Below are 17,412 nucleotides of genomic sequence, written 5' to 3' on the forward strand. Positions count from 1 at the left end.
CACCATCAGTCACAAGGTATCTCACCTTTCCCTGAATCCCCCATTCCTCCATGACAGAAGTCTTTGTAGCCGCTATGTTGGCTGCCGATTTGCCTCTCTGGGAACTTCACCACAGATAATGAAATAGTGGACGATTTGTCATCACCATCAATAAAATGACAAGTGACGACAAGATAAGCATCCATATGGATTGAGAGCCGCTGACTCTGACTCTCCTACTGCAACAACCCACAAAGGCGCGCCCCGTGTCTTGCAACTTTAAAGCTTTGAATTCAACTTCGAAGCAGGTGTGTGTGTGTGTGTGTGTGTGTGTGTGTGTGTGTGTGTGTGTGTGTGTGTGTGTGTGTGTGTGTGTGTGTGTGTGTGTGTGTGTGTGTGTGTGAGAGTGAGTGAAACGAAGCTTCGGACATCACTGGTCACGGGATTATCCCAAAACGAATCAAGCTCTGATACAAAGCTCCATTCCAAATTGGTTCATGTCTTCGATACATGCGTCGAAGCAGGGGGTTCACGGGTAACGTCACTACTTGTAGGGGTTCTCTGACATTTGTGGACAGCCGGGGAGGTTAGTACTGTGTGTTTTTGTTTGAGTCTGTAGTTCAGTTGCTATTTCTTTCCAGGGGCCCGTTTTCAGAAAGCAGGTTTAGTGAAAACTCTGAGTTTGTTAACTCTGATATGAGGGAAACTCTGTTTTCGGTTGCACCAAGCCAGTTTAGCTTAACTCTGAGTCAGTTACTATAGCAACACACTCTGTGAACCTAACCTGCTCGCTACCAGGTTTTCTTCAACTAACCCTGAGTTACATACTTATATAAGTCTGCAGACTCACAGGGGGTGATGTGTTAGACATGGCGTGTCCTTTCCTTGAAGAGCCAGTGGATATCGGTGCACAATTAATCCGTAGAAATCTCCGTCGGGAGAGGATTATCAGACGGCGCTTGGATGTTTTATCGTTCCCTGATGATTTTTTTTTTTTTTGTTTGAGCGTTGTCGTTTTTCTGCACATTCAATAATTTAAATAGTCTCAGTCCTCAAATCTCTCACATGACACATCACGGACGTTCTCTCCGTTCAGACCAAATTCTGTGTTGCACTTGCCAGTGGGAGTTTTTTTATACAACATCGGTGACGTGGAGCACATTTCCAAGGAAACTGTCTGCCGGGCTGTCAGAAATGTGACTCTTGCTCTGAAACGTTTGCTGCATGGTTTTGTGGTGTTCCCGGGTCACAGACCCACAAGGCTCATCAGAAAACAATTCTACAGAATTGCAGGTATGCCTTATCTAATCCAATACTTATCTATTTATTATGAAGTATAAAAACCTGAAGTACTCATTTAGTTTTATGTTTCAGGGTTTCCAGGTGTGATTGGCTGTATGGATGGCACTCCCATTCCTATTATAGCTCCTTCTTTAAATGAAGAAAAACTTCACAATATGCTCCTGCTAATTACTGTTATACACTGTGAAGGTCATTTGTGATGCAGACCATCACCAACGTGGAAGTAAAGTGGCCTGGGTCTGTGCATGACTCACAAATCTTTCGTGAATGTTCACTGAGCGCTAGATTTGCCAGAGGTAAGGGTATATAGGCCTATAGCCATATCCCATTATAATACAGTGCCTTGCGAAAGTATTCGGCCCCCTTGAACGTTTCGACCTTTTGCCACATTTCAGGCCTCAAACATAAAGATATAAAACTGTAATTTTTTGTGAAGAATCAACAACAAGTGGGTCCCAATTATGAAGTGGAACGAAATTCATTGGCTATTTCAAACTTTTTTAACAAATAAAAAACTGAAAAAGTGGGCGTGCAAAATTATTCAGCCCCTTTACTTTCAGTGCAGCAAACTCTCTCCAGAAGTTCAGTGAGGATCTCTGAATGATCCAATGTTGACCTAAATGACTAATGATGATAAATAGAATCCAGCTGTGTGTAATCAAGTCTCCGTATAAATGCACCTGCTCTGTGATAGTCTCAGAGGTCCGTGTAAAGCGCAGAGAGCATCATGAAGAACAAGGAACACACCAGGCAGGTCCGAGATACTGTTGTGGAGAAGTTTAAAGCCGGATTTGGATACAAAAAGATTTCCCAAGCTTTAAACATCCCAAGGAGCACTGTGCAGCGCGATAATATTGAAATGGAAGGAGTATCAGACCACTACAAATCTACGAAGACCCGGCCGTCCCTCTAAACTTTCAGCTCATACAAGGAGAAGACTGATCAGAGATGCAGCCAAGAGGCCCATGATCACTCTGGATGAACTGCAGAGATCTACAGCTGAGGTGGGAGACTCTGTCCATAGGACAACAATCAGTCGTATACTGCACAAATCTGGCCTTTATGGAAGAGTGGCAAGAAGAAAGCCATTTCTTAAAGATATCCATAAAAAGTGTTGTTTAAAGTTTGCCAAAAGCCACCTGGGAGACACACCAAACATGTGGAAGAAGGTGCTGTGGTCAGATGAAACCAAAATCGAACTTTTTGGCAACAATGCAAAACGTTATGTTTGGCGTAAAAGCAACACAGCTCATCACCCTGAACACACCATCCTCACTGTCAAACATGGTGGTGGCAGCATCATGGTTTGGGCCTGCTTTTCTTCAGCAGGGACAGGGAAGATGGTTAAAATTGATGGGAAGATGGATGGAGCCAAATACAGGACCATTCTGGAAGAAAACCTGATGGAGTCTGGCAAAAGACCTGAGACTGGGACGGAGATTTGTCTTCCAACAAGACAATGATCCAAAACATAAAGCAAAATCTACAATGGAATGGTTCACAAATAAACATATCCAGGTGTTAGAATGGCCAAGTCAAAGTCCAGACCTGAATCCAATCGAGAATCTGTGGAAAGAGCTGAAAACTGCTGTTCACAAACGCTCTCCATCCAACCTCACTGAGCTCGAGCTGTTTTGCAAGGAGGAATGGGCAAAAATGTCAGTCTCGATGTGCAAAACTGATAGAGACATACCCTGCGACTTACAGCTGTAATCGCAGCAAAAGGTGGCGCTACAAAGTATTAACTTTAAGGGGGCTGAATAATTTTGCACGCCCAATATTTCAGTTTTTTATTTGTTTAAAAGGTTTGAAATATCCAATAAATTTCGTTCCACTTCATGATTGTGTCCCACTTGTTGTTGATTCTTCACAAAAAATTACAGTTTTATATTTTTATGTTTGAGGCCTGAAATGTGGCAAAAGGTCGAAAAGTTCAAGGGGGCCGAATACTTTCGCAAGGCACTGTAAATATTGCTATTTCTTCCTAATTCAACCAAAGTTAATTTGTTCTATTATAATAGGAGGTGACAGAGGGTACTCCTGCCAGCCCTATTTGCTGACCCCTTACCCTGATCCTGAGCCCGGCCCACAGCAGCGCACGAGCCAGGGTGGAAATGACCCTTGGGATGCTCAAGGCCAGGTTCCAGTGCCTTCGTAGGCTCAGGGTCTCCCCAGAAAGGGCTTGTGACATAATTGTGGCATGTGTTGCTCTCCACAACATTGCCACAATTAGAAGAGAGCATTGTCCTGCCCATCCAATTATGGATGATCATGAAAATTATCCTATCCACCCTGCTGATGCACAAGATGGAAGAGCAGTCAGAGAAACAATCTGCTACCAGCGTTTTTCATAGTAAAACAATGTTTTACTGATCATTCTTTGTCTTCCCATAAAAACAACAAATCAAAATGGCTGTTTTATAAAGTATTCTTCATTTCCTGAAAGTACAAATGCAGTACTAGTTAATATTTGTCAGGTTGTTCATCATGTTGTTGAAACAAGTAAAACCATCCACCTCACCCATCTTTAACTGATGTAGCAGTTGATATTTCAATATCAGTTTTTGTCATTTGAAGCTTTATTGATTCTATTTCTAGATCCGCTTTTTTAATCGTTTCTCCAAGTACACTTTGTATAGCTTTCACAGGCAGCTATAGGGAACACAATTACATAAAATTGCACCTTCTAAATTTCACTGTAAGTCATGGGCTAATGCTAAACATCTTACAGAGCCAAGTTGGGCTGTGGAAGTGGATGGGTCTTCCTCGTGATACACTGCATTGTTCTGTTGGTCCCATGTAGGGTTGGGTACCGAAACTCGGTGCCAATAGGGAACCGGTGCCGACGTAAACGGTAGTAACGAGACCGAATAAGAACGAAAGTTTCGGTGCCTCATTTCGGTGCTTGACTTTACACTACACCTGACAGCATGTAACGTTAGCCTACCTTTAGCTAGCAGCTGGATTAATCACCGGTAAAATGCTGACAGCTAACGTTAAACAGTGTAAAGTGTGACTGTATTTCACTGTGGAGGACTTCAACAGCGGGATGTAACAGTCTGCCCTGCGCAGCGCACGCCGCGTCTGTCGCAATTCATAGATATACAGTATGTTTATATGGTCGGAATTAAACAACACAGACGGTGCGTTCACTTGCAGCTGCCGTTGTCGGAATTAAACAACACAGACGGTGCGTTCACTTGCAGCTGCCGTTGTCGGAATTAAACACAGACGGTGCATTCACTTAAAACAGGTAGCCTCGTGGTGCATTCACAGTAATTGTAAAATACCCTTTTCCCATCTGGGGTTCAACAGCAATTTACTGGTGAAATAACTTATTGTTATAGTTATTACATTATTATTAAATCTTTAATTTTGACCATGGCCTTAGCAATAAACAAGTCACTGACTTATTTTTTTTCTTATTTTTTTTTTTACTTTATTGAAAAGTACCGGTTTAGGCACCGGCACCGTTTTTAAAAGTATCGATTTAGCACCGGAATCGAAAAAAAACCAAACGATACCCAACCCTAGTCCCATGGCATGAAAATTTCACTTTATGAGTTTTTTTAACATTAATGACTTCCCCCAGCCTGCCTATGGTCCCTCAGTGGCTAGAAATTGTGATAGGTGTAAACCGAGCCCTGGGTATCCTGCTCTGCCTTAGAGAAAATGAAAGCTCAGATGGACCAATCAGGAATCTTCTCCTTATGAGGTCATAAGGAGCAAGGTTACCTCCCCTTTCTCTGCTTTGCCCTTTGGTGGTGTGGAGTTGGATGATGTGCTGGTTGTTGGGCTGCTGGGTGTCGATGTGTGGGAGGTGGTGGCAGTGGTGCGGGAGGTGGTGGCAACGGATGTGGAGGCAGTGGCAGTTTCACTGCGAACCACTGCTTCCTGTCTTCGGACATCCAGCCCCTCTGTTGTTCCCACAACAGGGAACACCACATCATGTTGGGCCCCAAGCAGATCATCCATTTCTGGAAAGAATTGGAAATGCATGGGGCCCTTCCCTGTGCTGGCGTTATTGTCTTTAACTTTTTTGTATCCCTGCACTAAGGTGCACCACTTCCTGGACACCTTGTCAGGGCAGAATGTTTCCTTGAGCTGTTCTGTTAGTTTAGCTGCCATATCTGCCCACAGGTCTTTTTTGTTTCTCCGGCCAAGCTTGAGTCTGCTGTTGAGGTCCTTCATCGACTTTGGGAGACCCTCTCCCTCCCTCTCCTGGTGTAGCCTCATTAAGTCCAGTATAAAGAGCGTGTGCTCCTTGGTGAAGACATCATGCTTCCGCATGGGCAGATGTGTGGGTGGTGCCTCAGGGCAGCTGCCTATAACACATAAAAAGCAATATGTCGTTAAGCATACGATTATTAACATCCTTAATAATGTTATTCTTATGATCATACTATGCTGATTATTTTCATTATCTTACCAGCTCCAACAACGTTGACCTCAATCGATAGGTCCCCATCAGCATAGTATGCTGTGGGGTCAGCTTCATGCTGGTAGAGAGGACTAGGGTACGGCAGGGTCCTCTGTGGGTTCAGGAACAGGTCCATGTTGTTATCTAAATACACTAAAACACACACATACACATTACTTACATTATAGCCATGATTTAGCTAATGTTCCTGTGATGGTTGGGGTCGGCTGGCTGTGAGTCTCCGTTTACTTTTCTCTGTCTGTTAGTATTTTTTCAGTTTGCCCTGTCTCTCTCTCCCTGTGTCTATTTTTGCTTTCCCTCCTCCCCTCCTGCCTACTAGCTGTCCACACACACCTGCTGCCAATCAACCATCACTGCTCTCCCGCCACACACACCTGCCAGCCATCTACAATCAAGCACAGTACTTCAACCCTGGCCCAACAGACCATCTCCGCTGAATTGTTGTTTCTGCTCCATCGGTGACACTCGCTACTATTTGATCACGCTACCCTTTCTGCTTGTGTGTTCCCTTGTCTTACCCCTCTGTGTTCTTCTCCGCAGTGTTCATCTCCAAGCCTTCCATATCCAGTCAGCTGGCCTCACCATCCAGTCCTCCTACCACCGCACCTCGCTCCATCCTGCCTCCGTCTCCCCATCCAACCAGCCCTTCCTCGACTCCTCTGTTCCCCCCGCTCCAGTGTCTCCTCCTCGGGTCTTCAGCCCCGGTTTCCCCGCGTCTTCTCAAGCTCCCTGGCCATCCTAGATTTTCCCCTTATGTCCCTCGCCCTCCTAGTTTCTGCCCCAAGTACTTCGCCATCCTAGTATTTCCCCTTGAGTCCCTCGCTCTCCCTGTTTCTACCCCTGTGTTCCCTGCTAACCTTTGTTTGAGTTCTTGTTAATAAACTTGTTACGTTTTTTTGAGCCTTGCATTTGAGTCCGTTCTGTCCCTCACAACAGTTCCTTGACCTAGGTTTTCAGGTCTCAACTAATTATCACCCATGGGTGATTCTCCAACTACAGGCACCTTTGTGTCTTTGGCCTTTTTTCCACCACTACACAGTTTTTAAGAAAAAAAATAAGAATAACCAATGATGATATTACACAAATATATTTCACAGTTTGATACCTGAATATTCAGTTTTGATTAACATTAGGCTACTGCTCTGCTTTCTGCTCAAGACTGGCTTAGCCATTGTTGTCATAGCATAGCAACATGGAGCGTCTCTAGCCAATTTCAGCTGCACAAGCTACAAAATAACTTAAGTGGTATTTAACTCATAAGACTGTAGCGACATGCCTATAGGTAACAGTATACAGTGCTATGTGTATGACTTCTCCATTTGGTTACAACAAAGACAAAAGTGCTTAAAATTGTAGAAAACCACAATGTTATGTGTGATGCACGGAGTAGCCATCTTTGAAACTGAACTCGGGGGTCCTCAGAGTTCAGACGACTTGACAAGTCGTATATATGACCTCGGGGGCGTTCTGTTTGCAACTTCCGGTTCGTAACTCCGGAAAACGACTCACAGATCGACTTCGGTGGACAAATAGAACACGGCATTAGAGTCCACTCCCAAGCCACGCCTACCGTTGACAGACAGACAGACAGTGAGACAGCATTCAATTCAACTCAAATGTGTTTTATTGTCATTTCAACCAAATACACTAGTTCATTAGTTCACTTAAATGTTTTTCTTCTCCCATTGCTGGCAGTAGTTGTTTCTCGTGTGTGTGTGTGTGTGTGTGTGTTGTGTGTGTGTGTGTGTGTGTGTGTGTGTGTGTGTGTGTGTGTGTGTGTGTGTGTGTTACTTTTAAGAACTGTAGGACCATTGCACCATGGGATTTAGGCAGGAATTTGAATGTGAGCAGGACAGCCTCATGGTTTGTGTTATGAGCTCTCCATATTATCCGCTTCAATCTTCAACGTTCCATGCCTTTGGTAGCATTCTTGGTATGTGAAATAGATGCTGACATACTGTTCTTATATCTTAGTAAGTTATTGTCAGTAAGTTTGATGTGCAATATGTATATTTTTGATGATGATGATTGATGGCTCATAGTAGACTGACAGTATGCTTCAGTAAGCTAGTTTGCTACTATTATCTTGGGTTGTGCTACAAGTAAGTATATTTTAGTTTATTTAGATAAACAATAGAGGTTATATTACGTACAGTGTATAACAATACATTACATATTTCCTTTATTTCAGCTTACATGTTAGCTACTGTATATACTACCGCATTACAGTGGCGTGTAGTTATATTGTTTTCACAATTATTGTATAATATTTGTGACTCATCAACATGTAAGTAACTGGTCATTTTGTTTCCCAGTTTCACCCTTTCTAAATCAAATAAATGGAGTTACGATGATCCCAGTCTCCAGTGCTTGATGGTGGAAGGTGTTTAGCTTCTGGTCAGATTGCACAGGGTTACATGCATGCAGGACAAGACACACATAATTGTTGTAAAAGTTTTCTGCTGAGAAGCTTGTTTAGCGAAGATTCAAGATGGCTGACGCTCGTTTTGCTTTGGCAACCTTCGGGTAAAGACGACAGTCCAACCCCCTGTGGGCGGGTTTAAAACATGCGGAAGTAGCTCCTACTACTGGCTGTAGTCCATTGCCTCTGGGCAAAAAATCTTCAGATGACGCAAAAATCGCTGTTTTACGTCATCGGAAGATTTTTTTCCAGACCCACAATACAGAGATCTCTCGTCTCAGGGGGACATGAGGGAGGGAAGCGCGGTCATTCGAAAATACTACCGTGCTTCTACTGATACAAAGCTTAATGCTAAATCGGTGAAGTATCCCTTTACCTTTAGGCTGCCACTGTTAGTTATTTTTGAAGGTGTAAACCTCAGTATGCCTTTCAGTATCTTCCCTTGTGGCAGCTGACACTGTGTCTTCACCATCCTCTTGTAAGAAAATATTTGAAACTTTGTCTTTCACTCTCTAAACCATTACGAACCATCTGTGGAGTATTACGAGCACTTACACAGCTGCATGGTCTGTTATATCAATGTTAATGTTAAACAAAAAAACAAGAACAAAAACAGTTTTCTCTCTCTCTCTTTATTTATTTATTTATATATTTATTTATTTATTTATATATATATATATATATATATATATATACTACAAATAGGTATGTATGCAAAAATTGTGTAGGACACTACATTTGCTTATTCCAGGAGAGGAGTAGTTGTGGTCAGTGTTTTGCAGTGTCCAGCTACCAGCAGAGCAGACAGCTGTTAAAAACACAACTGACTGTGAGGCTTTTCATGTCATCACCATATGTTCCAGTGACCTCTGCTAACTCCAGCCCAGTAGGCTGCAGACACAGATCTGAGTACCCTGCATGATTGCCATTAAAATACACGAAGCACCAATCCTTCATTATCATCAGGACTGTATGAATATTGCTTGCAGACTAATCATTTCTTTAAAAATCCTTATATTTAATTGATCACTGAAAACGTTTTCGACTCAAACTTCCTAAAAAACGTGTCACACAGCGTACAGGATCTAGGTAATAGGATTGTCAAACTATGTCCAGCTGAAATCATATTTAGTCATCTCTCTTGTAGTCAAAATAATTAGAAAAAAAAAAAAAAAAAAGAGAGTGTGACTGACTGACTGACATCAGAAGACAAGTTTCTGAGTGTCAACAGCTTGCGTGATAGGCGGCTCACAGGAAAACAGCTTAATAGTGGTCGTAATAAGCAAGTCTCCGTTTCAACTGTAAAGAGAAGACTTGGAAAGGCAGGTTTGATAGGTCGAGTTGCAGCAAGAAAGCCATTGCTAAGACGTCAGAATAAGAAAAAGAGGCTTGCCTGGGCCAAGAAACATCGCCAATGGACTACTGAAGACTGGAAGAAGGTGTTATGGACGCAGTTCATCACGCAGGATTTTTGTACGCCGTCGAGTAGGCGAAAGGATGGTTCCTCAGTGTGAGATATCAACTGTCAAACATGGAGGAGGAAGCGTGATGGTCTGGGGCTGTTTGGCTGGATCCAGGGTCGGTGATTGTACAGAGTGAAAGGCACCCTGAACCAAAATGGATACCACAGCATTTTGCAGCGCCATGCAGTACCCTCTGGTATGCGCCTAGTTGGTCAGGGGTTCATCCTAGAGCAAGATAATGACCCAAAACATGGAGTGGCCAGCACAGTCACCAGACTTAAACCCCATGGAGCTGGTTTGGGATGAACTGGACAGAAAAGTGAAAGCAAAGCAACCTACAAGTGCCACACATTTATGGGAACTTCTGCAACAGAGTTGGGAAGAACTTTCTGAAGAATATTTGATTTCCATTGTAGAAAGAATGCCACAAGTGTGTTCAGCTGTTATATCTGCCAAAGGGGGCTACTTTAATGAGTCAAAAATTTAGAATACATTTTGGTTTATAAATTGATTCCATGATTTCTTTTTTAACTTCAATTGTTCATTTGTTCTATTCTTTCATTTCAGAGTACAATAAGACATTGAACTGCATGAATTTCAATAAAAACCTGGAAAAATTGGGGTGTTCTAAAACTTTTGACCAGTAGTGTATATCTCTTTAAAAGTAAGAAAAAAGAAAAAAGGGAAATGCTCTATTTCATCTGTAAGCAGTTTAGATCTTTTCACAACTCATTACTACACTAATGAAGTAGTAGTACAAATGAAGAGTAGTAGAAATAGTCAATCCAACTCGGGATTCACGTTGCTGGCGAGGCTTTTATTTTAACCAGAATTGTAGGAAAATGTCATTTACCTGGTCTACATTCCTTCAGTGTAGGTCCATGTCCCATCTGTTACCGTCCTTATTGGTGCAGTCTACCGTTAATCTAAAGGAAGGTTCAGTAAATTGATAGAACTTGAAACACTGTTAGCTAACGTTAACTAGCAAAACGCACAGAAACCAAAGTAATGAGGATTATAACGTTGCCATTAATTTATTGCTCGTCGTCACTGTAAACACCTCAGTGTCTCACGAGTTGAAATAAAGGTGATTGATTGATTGATTGATTGATTGATTGATTGATTGATTGATTGATTGATTGATTGATTGATTGATGCAGTAAAAGAGTACAAGTAAAATGCGACAAACCATGAAGTTATATTCACTCTATTCGACAAGTTTGGGCTACGTATTAACCTCAGCAGCTAAATTAGCTAGCAAGTTCGTCTTAGCAAAAAATATACTGTGTAACAGTATAGTCGTTAAGACTATAAATGCTAGTGTATATCCTTGATGTTCCACTTCTGGGATTGCTCCGTTGTCGCCGGAAAATCCGGTGGATTTCACTCATTTAGGCCGGATATCCGTATTTTAAACTCCGGTGGATTTGTGAGGACTATGGTTAACTGCTCCTCAGATCTCTGCAGGGTAAATCCAGACAGCTAGCTAGACTATCTGTCCAATCTGAGTTTTCTGTTGCATGACTAAAACAACTTTTAAATTTACACATCGTATACAACGTACACACAAAACAAGTTCCTTCCGAGCCTATTTTGCAGCGGCGCTGCGGCTTTTCTGCAGTGCTTAGCACCGCCCAAGATGATTGTGATTGGTTTAAAGAAATGCCATTAAACCAGAGCACGTTTTCCTCCCATCCCGGAATGCTGTGTGGAGTAGTGTGATGAAATAATTAAAGTTAACATCCTAAAGTGCCTTAATATGATAATGACATTACTAAGAAGTTACTTGTTTTTAGGAAATGTGGGTGTAGGTAAGGAAAAAGTGTAACTGTGCTCATGTCAAATGTGTGTGAGTATGCTTGAGTAGATAATCAATGGTGCTCTTTAAAATATGTGTGTATGCTGGATTAGATCATCAATGGTGCCCTTTGCAATATGTGTGTAAGCTTGTTTGGATCATTACCCTTACTGTTAACACATGATGAGGTGGTATTGACAGGTTACATCAGTATGGGATGGTGGAAAAGTACAAAATACCTAGAGACAGGATGAGAGACATAGGTTATGAGTGTGGTCATGTGAGAAGTTATGTAAGAGTTGCATGACTTATAGGTACGCTCCTCCCTATGGGAGCAACTGAAGAACTATTGGATCAGGAGAGCGCTAAGAGGCGTGGACACGCTTGAGCGCCATCAGGGGGCCAAAAGGACCTGGCCCCAGCCAACCAATGGGAGATGAATACGGGCGAGTAGAATAGTATATAAACTGTCTAGAATAAGGGGATCAACACACTTTCTGTGCCTGAGAGTGAAGCAGAGCCTGTCCATAGCTGTGAAACCTGTACTTGACTGTGCCTTATTGCTTTAGAATAAATATATATTGAATGCGAGAAGTTGAGGAGACGTTATTATCCTTTTTTCTCGATGAACAAGAACACGACAGTAGCCAGACTCTCCTCCAGCGCGCTTTGGAGGAGGGTCTGGCAAAGCGAGACTACTGTATATAAATGTAGTCCCTTTACATTTACAAGAGCATTTACTTGCAGCCTAACATAACATTATAGTTCGAGAAGTAACATGGCACATTTACCTGACTCACAACAGTCCAAGTGAAGACTATATTGGTGCAGCAACAAAGCTGTAATGGTATGAATCGACACCAGGAGGAGTTGAATCATGTTCCTCAACACCCAAAGAATGAACGCTGAAACAAGTGTCGGGCAAGTTACTTCCAAAATGTAATGCACTATAGATTACTAGTTACTGTCATTTGAGAGTAATCAGTTATATTACAATATTACTGTCTGTAATGTGTTACACTACTTTACATTACTTTTAAAGTTACTTTAACCAAAATAACCGCTGAGGTAGGCTATGACTTGACAGGTAGCTTGTGAATTTCACCACGAGATCAACAAATATTTTTATAAAATGTATCCAATACATAAATCACATTTATTTATTCATAATATTTTGTATTATAAATCTGAATCTGTAAAGTAAATAAAGTTATAAAATAGTGAAGTAAAACGTACAATACTTGACTCTGAATTGTACTGGAGTACAATTCAATGCTTATATTAATGTGTAGCAAGCTTACATTAATTCCCAATGTGTTTATATCATTTGCTCGCTGTCCTCACTAACCTATCGTTACCTGATGGGACACAGATGTTGTCCGTACCTTCTCTGGTTCTGGCTCTGACCACGGGAACAGTGACGGGACACCTCGCTTCAACGCAGCGTAATAACTCCTGAAAATTATGGGAGTATGTGCATCTCGCAAAAATGTAGAATCAGTCTCTGCAGTCATCTCAACCATCAAATTCCAGCACCAGGAAATAACGATATTTTACACACAGATTTTTTTAATTTCTGTGCCATAATGTTTTGCAGTGTTGGTATATTCTTAAAAAAACTAAATACCACTTAATTTTGGGTTTAAATGCGTTGTAACTGTTACTGAGATTGTAACGGGTATATTACTGAAATTTTATTAGTAGTGTTTTATATTGCTGAAAGACACACCAAAGTGTTGGAAATGTAAGACACAGGATGGCCAATTACTTCATGTCCTATGGTCCTGTGATAAGGTTCAGGAATTTTGGACCAGGATACATGATAACCTATGTCGGCTTGCAGAGACCCAGGTTCCATTCAGCCCAAGATTATTTGTTATGGGAGATGGGTCAATTCTAAGAGGGATGTAGCAGCACATTATAAGATGGGTCCAGACTAGTTTAATGATAGCCAGACAGATTATTTTAAGAGGATAGAAGAATGAAGGAGTGCCATCAATTCAGGAGTGGGCTTGTGAGATGGCTAGGGCGTTTGAAAAAATGTCAAACAGTTTGACAGATTGAATGTCCACACTAGGAAAGTACCTGAGATTTCTGGAGGGCTCCTAAGAAGCCATGTACTGTGGCCATGAGAGGTTGTTTTTTTACATTGGCTGTCATGAGAGCATTATAATTGTGTCATGAATATTTTTTTTTCCTTGACCTCAAGTAAAGTGAAACAATTTGGACCTGTCATGAAGTTTGATTTCATCATGAAATGCTTATGACGGTGTCATGAATAATATCCTTGACCTCAATTAAAGTGGAAACATTTGGACTTGTCATTAAGATGTCAAAAAGTTATAATACCAGTTTGACGACTGAGTCAATTTACAAACTGCATTCACATTGAGTGAATGCAGTACCCAGGTGATTTATTGAGTTTTGGACTTGTTGCTAACTATAGTTAGCTGACGTTAGCTCGGTTAGCTCTAACGTTACAGCTGTCCAATTAGCTAGCTGACTTAGCCCTGGGCTACAAAGAGCTAAACACGAAAGAAAACCATCTTGGTAACATTGGTGTATTCTCTGTCGTAAACTGGCCTCCTCCTTAAGTCTCAGAGGCTGTTTTTAGTCCCGGTCTGGCGACACCGACTCTGCTAGCTAAAGCGCTAGCATGGCGGAATGAATTGAATCCGATTCAATCGCTCCAAAACTGCCTGGCGGAAACCCAGCTTAACACACATTCAGCGCTATTGGCTACTGTAAACGCTAATCAATAGCTGCGACGCGACAAGTCCCTCCCTACTCGTTGCCTTCGTTGGTTTGATTAGGTTTAGGCATTAGGAGTGCGATTGGTTAGGGTAAGAATACCAGGGTTGGCCAATCAGAGGCAGAGTAGGGCAGGACATGGCTTCACCATCAAATTAGCTGTTAACGGAGCTTTTGGTGTCGGTGACCACAGCTAGATGGATGGGACCGAACACAGCGGAGACCAGTTTTTTGACTAAGAATACACTACCGACAGGGTTTTCTTTCCGTGTTTGGCTCTTAACAGACCTGGACTGAGTCAGCTAGTTTAACAGCTGTACAACTAACTGAATTCACTAGCTAACGGCAGCTAACTTCTTTAATAAGCTGCTGTAAGATAGTTTTAGCAACAAGAAACCTTAGCCCAAAGCTAATTCATCAAATCACCCCGGTACTGCATTCACTGTCGTCAAACTGGTCTTATAACTTTTATAACATCTTAATGACAAGTCCACTTTACTTGACGTTATGGATATTATTCATGACACCGTCAAATAAGCATTCGATGATGAAATCAAACTTCATGGCAGGTTCATATTATTTCACTTTACTTGAGGTTATGGATATTATTCATGACATCGTCATAAGCATTTGATGATGAAATCAAACTTAATGACAGGTCCATATTGTTTCACTTTACTTGAGGTCAAGGAAAAATATTATATTATAAAAATATTGAGAACACAGAGGTTGTTGTCTTTGCTAAAGTCAAGTTGTCATGACAAAGACATCTCGGGCAATGCTAACTTTGCATTAAAAGTGTCATAATTTACCGAATGACACTTGATGACAAGAGTCACGAACACTCAATATGACTCCTTCATGTTCATGACGGTGTCATGTCAGTCTTATGAACACTTAAAGTGCCCATATTATGAAAAAATCACTTTTTCTGGGATTTTGGGGTGTTCTTTTGTGTCTCTGGTGCTTCCACACACATACAAACTTTGAAAAAAATCCATCCATGCTGTTTTGAGTGAGATACAGTTTCTGAATGTGTCCTGCCTTCAGTCTCCTAGTGAGCTGTTCAAAATCGGGGCTGCGGACGTCACAGTCCGAAATGAGCTGGCTAACCACAACCGTTAGCTCGTTAGCATGCTAACCGTTAGCATTAGCATGCTAACGCTAATGCTAACGGTAGCATGCTACGTCATTCTCAATAGCAAAGCACTGCTACAACACACACAAGTTCACCATAATCTACAAAAGAACTACTTACATGTGCGCCCTCATTTAGAAGTCTCCCAGCTAATCCTGCCTTGTAACTGACCAAAGTTGGAGAAACAGCCTTTCTTTTACTGTCTCTAGAGTTAGCTAGCTGACATGATCTACATCTGAACTACTGAGCATGTGCGAGTGCAATCAAAGATAGTACAGAAGAAGAAGATGAAAAGAGGTCTCACTCTGTAGCTAAAACAGAAACCAGGTGAAAAGAGGATCTGCAGCAGTGAGAGAGAGCTGTGCAGTACAACAAAAATATGGTGTTTTTTGAAAATTAAACCATGTAAACCTATTCTGGTACAACCTTAAAATACAGTTATGAACCTGAAAATGAGCATAATATGGGCGCTTTAAAGTAATTGTGTGCACATCCCACCTTCTGGTAGGTGCAGGACAATGAGAAATACTAAAGTGAAAAAATGTAATGTCCGCAATACTGCTTTAAGCTCCCATATTTAATACAAAGGCAACGTTTCGACCCTGCTAGGTCTTCTTCAGGCAAATGATGGACACATTTGATAAAGGGATATATGTAGGCCTTACAATCAGCTGACCTACCATGTGACTTCAATTAGTTTGATTAGGTCTAGAAAGCCTAATAGCCCCACTCATGACTCAATTAAGAGAACACTTTCATACAGGTTATGTATAACAGACTTATACTGCCAGCAGACGAAGAGATCATCCAACGACGCAAGAGATGGTTACCGCATACCCTCCGCAAACCGGCTTCCAATATCATCAGTCCCTTTCATGGAAACCCCAAGGGAAAAGGAAGAGAGGTCGACCCAGAAACAGCTGGCGGCGAGACCTGGATGCCGATGTCAAGAGGACAGGCCACACTTGGGGACAACTGGAGAGGCTTGCTCAGGACCGAGGTGGCTAGAGAATCCTTGTAGGCGGCCTATGCCCCAGTAGGGGAAAATAGGCAGAAGAGAGTATAATATTTACATGTTTTAACAGCATTTTACGGACTTTGTTTAAATTGACTACATTTGTTGAAGAAGCTGAAATAAAGCCACTGAATGCTGTTGAGCCAAGATCCAAATTCATGTATACTGCTTATAGTTGTACTAGGTGTGTGTGTGTGTGTGTGTGTGTGTGTGTGTGTGTGTGTGTGTGTGTGTGTGTTCACCCAGACAGCCAAATGTATTTGGGCCAGATTTGGACCAGGTCTTCATTAGTATTTGGCGCAGATCCGCAAAACGGTCCTGGGCCGGAACAGGTTGGAATTACGGATCAGAGACAGATCTGGGCCAGAATTGGCCCAGTACAGTTATTAATGCCATGACGTGTGGTGCGGATCTGGCCCAGACTCATATTTTACATCTGGGGCTCATCTGGCCCTGATCTGTGATTCATATTTAGGCTATCAGACAATTAAGGCCAAAACAAATACCCACACAATTTGTAATTTTCAAAATAGTTTTTATTTTTTATTTTAAAAAGGTAAAAGAGAAAACTACAGCATGAACAACCATCCGACGTGAATCCAGATGCACAAAAAGACAATACAAACCAATACAATCAAAAATCAAAGACAAGAAAAAAGACAAAAAGCATATGATTAAAGATCAATGTAATTATTCAAATTACAAAAAAAATACAAAACCAAGTAAAACCTAACAGGCGAACACTGTGCCTACTGTATATTTACTGCTCATTAGTTGGGTGACACCGGGCACACCCGCAGTCGCAAGGCAGATTAAACCATCTGATGGCTATTGATTATCTCCGTGTCCGTGGCTTTGTCAGACATGCGATTCTTCCTCACTGCTCCTGTAAGACGTAGCCTACAAAAAGCGCACAAAGCAAAGAAACAAACAGTATGTTAGATTAAATATTCAAAGATTTATTACATGACATTATAGTAAAATGGTTGCACAAATAAATATTAATAGGCTAAATGTGACTTAAGTGGGGTATAGTGAGTGAATGAGTGAGAGAGTGGTGATTAAGTAAAGACTGAGTGAAAGGCATCTATATAAGCTAGACT

This window comes from Perca fluviatilis, chromosome 5, assembly GCF_010015445.1.
Source record: "Perca fluviatilis chromosome 5, GENO_Pfluv_1.0, whole genome shotgun sequence".
Classification (NCBI taxonomy): domain Eukaryota; kingdom Metazoa; phylum Chordata; class Actinopteri; order Perciformes; family Percidae; genus Perca; species Perca fluviatilis.